The sequence below is a fragment of the Stenella coeruleoalba genome (assembly GCF_951394435.1).
Source record: "Stenella coeruleoalba genome assembly, contig: scaffold_198, whole genome shotgun sequence".
NCBI classification, from domain to species: Eukaryota; Metazoa; Chordata; class Mammalia; order Artiodactyla; family Delphinidae; genus Stenella; species Stenella coeruleoalba.
The window spans coordinates 221,532-226,061 of NW_027646281.1; positions in this window are offsets into that span (position 1 = coordinate 221,532).

Below are 4,530 nucleotides of genomic sequence, written 5' to 3' on the forward strand. Positions count from 1 at the left end.
CCTATAGCTTAGGGAAATTAAAATCAAAAAGACACAGCCACCCCAAAGTTTCGAACGGCTCTGTTTACAAGAACCTCGTTTACAGTACAAGTTCAACATCGAAGAAAGTGAAAAATGGATAAAAAAGTTGTGGTATTTACTTACAAAGCAATATCACTCAGCAATGAAATCTGTGTCATCAGGCCCTTAGCAGCACAATGAGTGGATTCAGGTATGATGATTCTAACTGAAATAAGTGACACAGAAAAAGAAACATCATAAGATATCAGTAATACACGGAATGTAAACTTGGCTACACAGGAACTGAATTACAGAACAGAACAGGGTCTCAAATTTAGAAAACCAACTTATGCTTGCTTAAGGGTAAAGGTGAGTTGGGGTGGTGCATAAAACCAGAGATTGAAATGAGCACAGATAAAGTTCCTTAAGCCAAATATGGAATAGACAAGAGCTACTCCTTGCTCAACGAAATGGACTCAACACCCCATATTAAACTCCTAAGAATGTACCTGACTAGTAAGTATCTTAAAACCTAGGGATTGCTATGTCTCCGAAAGAGAATCAAGCATGTGTACAGGGGCATAAACGCAGCAGTGATAGGATTGGAGAGGTTCGGTGAGCAAATGAAGACCCTTTGAAGTCATATTGCATGGTACCCATTCCACGGGTCTTAACTCTCCAGGTTTAAGGTATTCTTCCTTCAGCTAAAACATGCATGTGGAACCCAAGTATGATCAACCATGTGAACGGGAGACGTGTTCAAATATGGCTCAGCTTTCCTCCACTGGTACTCGCGTGCAACATTCCAGACGCTTTACTAACACTCTCCCCACTTGGAGAGTCAGCGCCTTTAACCTCCTGTTTGGCACAGTTTGCAATTTCTGCGGAAGCTGAACAGGAATAGCGAGAACCAATGAGAGGCTAGCTGCAGGTGTCTGGACGGGCAAATTTAACTCTCATTTCCCACCAGGAAGAGGAATTAACCAAAGGCTCAGCATGCCGGGCCGGAACCAGATTAGGGCCTGAAGCCATCTTGCGGTGTTGCGGCCAGGTCACAAGAAAGCGAGTTGAAGAAAGGAGCTCAGGGGCACTGTAATTCACAAACCTGCAGAGTTATAAATGACAGCTATCGTCCAAAAATAGACTGAAGTAAGGCTGCCAAGAGGACTTGAAAGCGGGGCAGAATTGCAGGAAACCGACTTCAGGAGGTAGACTGGAATTGCATTGAAAGCATAGGAAAAGAGGCAGAACGTCCACAATGATGCACTTGGCCAAAAAGGGCGTATGCGTTTTTTCCTGAATATATTCAGGAAAAAACGCATACGCACTTTTTGGCCAACCAAGCAAGCTTGCAAAGGAAATCTGCACTACAATGAAGTCTCACTTCCCCCCGGTCAAAAGGGCCATCTGAAAAAAGTGTAAAATCCAGAAAGGCAGGACAGGCCATGGAGAACTGGGAGCCTTGTTATGCTGATGGGCGGGATGTAAATTGCCAACAACCACTCGGGAGAAGTGTATGGTGTTTCCTGAAACATCTAAAAAACAAAGCAACAGAGCCTAGGGCACTTCCACTTATGGTCCTATAGCTTAGGGAAATTAAAATCAAAAAGACACAGCCACCCCAAAGTTTGGGACGCCTCCGTTTACAAGAACCTCGTTTACCGTACAAGTTCAATATCACAGAAAGTGAAAAATGGATAAAGAACTTGTGGTACTTACGTACAATTCAGTATCACTCAGCAATGAAATCTATGTCATCAGGCCCGTAGCAGCATAATGAGTGGATTCAGGTACGATGATTCTAACTGAAATAAGTCACACAGAAAAAGAAACATCATAAGATATCACTAATACACGGAATGTAAACTTGGCTACACAGGAACTGCATTCCAAAACAGAACAGGGTCTCAAATTTAGAAAACCAACTTATGCTTGCTTAAGGGGAAAGGTGAGTTGGGGTGCTGCATAAAACCAGAGATTGAAATGAGCACAGATAAAGTTCCTTAAGCCAAATATGGAATAGACAAGAGCTACTCCTTGCTCAACGAAATGGACTCAAAACCCCATATTAAACGCCTAAGAATGTACCTGACTAGTAAGTATCTTAAAACCTATGGATTGCTATGTCTCCAAAAGAGAATCAAGCGTGTGTACAGGGGCATAAATGCAGCAGTGATAGGATTGGAGAGGTTCGGTGAGCAAATGAAGACCCTTTGAAGTCATATTGCACGGTACCCATTCCACGGGTCTCAACTCTCCAGGTTTAAGGTATTCTTCCTTCAGCTAAAACATGCATGTGGAACCCAGAGTATGATCAACCATGTGATCGGGAGACGTGTTGAAATATGTCTCAGTTTTCGTACCCTGGTACTCGGGTGCAACATTCCAGATGCTTTACTAACACTCTCCCGACTTGGAGAGTCAGTCCCTTTAACCTCCTGTTTGGCCCAGTTTGCAATTTCTGCGGAAGATGAACAGGAATAGCGACAACCAATGAGAGACTAGCTGGAGGTGTCTGGATGGGCAAATTTAACTCTCATTTCCCACCAGGAAGAGGAATTAACCAAAGGCTCAGCGTGCCGTGCCAGAACCAGATTAGGGCCTGAAGACATCCTGCGGTGTTGCGGCCAGGTCACAAGAAAGCGAGTTGAAGAAAGGAGCTCAGGGGCACTGTAATTCACAAATCTGCAGAGTTATAAATGACAGCTATCGTCCAAAAATATACTGAAGTAAGGCTGCCAAGAGGACTTGAAAGCGGGGCAGAATTACGGGAAACTGATTTCAGGAGGTAGACTGGAATTGCATTGAAAGCATAGGAAAAGAGGCAGAACGTCCACAATGATGCACTTGGCCAAAAAGGGCGTATGCGTTTTTTCCTGAATATATTCAGGAAAAAACACATACGCCCTTTTTGGCCAACCAAGCAAACTTGCAAAGGAAATCTGCACTACAATGAAGTCTCACTTCCCCCCAGTCAAAAGGGCCATCTGAAAAAAGTGTAAAATCCAGAAAGGCAGGACAGGCCATGGAGAACTGGGAGCCTTGTTATGCTGATGGGCGGGATGTAAATTGCCAACAGACACTCAGGAGAAGTGTATGGTGTTTCCTGAAACATCTAAAAAACAAAGCAACAGAGCCTAGGGCACTTCCACTTATGGTCCTATAGCTTAGGGAAATTAAAATCAAAAAGACACAGCCACCCCAAAGTTTGGGACGCCTCCGCTTACAAGAACCTCGTTTACCGTACAAGTTCAATATCACAGAAAGTGAAAAATGGATAAGGAACTTGTGGTACTTACGTACAATGCAGTATCACTCAGCAATGAAATCTATGTCATCAGGCCCGTAGCAGCATAATGAGTGGATTCAGGTACGATGATTCTAACTGAAATAAGTCACACAGAAAAAGAAACATCATAAGATATCACTAATACACGGAATGTAAACTTGGCTACACAGGAACTGCATTCCAAAACAGAACAGGTTCTCAAATTTAGAAAACCAACTTATGCTTGCTTAAGGGGAAAGGTGAGTTGGGGTGCTGCATAAAACCAGAGATTGAAATGAGCACAGATAAAGTTCCTTAAGCCAAATATGGAATAGACAAGAGCTACTCCTTGCTCAACGAAATGGACTCAAAACCCCATATTAAACGCCTAAGAATGTACCTGACTAGTAAGTATCTTAAAACCTATGGATTGCTATGTCTCCAGAAGAGAATCAAGCGTGTGTACAGGGGCAAAAATGCAGCAGTGATAGGATTGGAGAGGTTCGGTGAGCAAATGAAGACCCTTTGAAGTCATATTGCACGGTACCCATTCCACGGGTCTCAACTCTCCAGGTTTAAGGTATTCTTCCTTCAGATAAAACATGCATGTGGAACCCAGAGTATGATCAACCATGTGAACGGGAGACGTGTTCAAATATGTCTCAGTTTTCCTACCCTGGTACTCGGGTGCAACACTCCAGACGCTTTACTAACACTCTCCCGAGTTGGAGAGTCAGTCCCTTTAACCTCCTGTTTGGCCCAGTTTGCAATTTCTGCGGAAGCTGAACAGGAATAGCGAGAACCAATGAGAGGCTAGCTGCAGGTGTCTGGACGGGCAAATTTAACTCTCATTTCCCACCAGGAAGAGGAATTAACCAAAGGCTCAGCATGCCGGGCCGGAACCAGATTAGGGCCTGAAGCCATCTTGCGGTGTTGCGGCCAGGTCACAAGAAAGCGAGTTGAAGAAAGGAGCTCAGGGGCACTGTAATTCACAAACCTGCAGAGTTATAAATGACAGCTATCGTCCAAAAATAGACTGAAGTAAGGCTGCCAAGAGGACTTGAAAGCGGGGCAGAATTGCAGGAAACCGACTTCAGGAGGTAGACTGGAATTGCATTGAAAGCATAGGAAAAGAGGCAGAACGTCCACAATGATGCACTTGGCCAAAAAGGGCGTATGCGTTTTTTCCTGAATATATTCAGGAAAAAACGCATACGCACTTTTTGGCCAACCAAGCAAGCTTGCAAAGGAAATCTGCACTA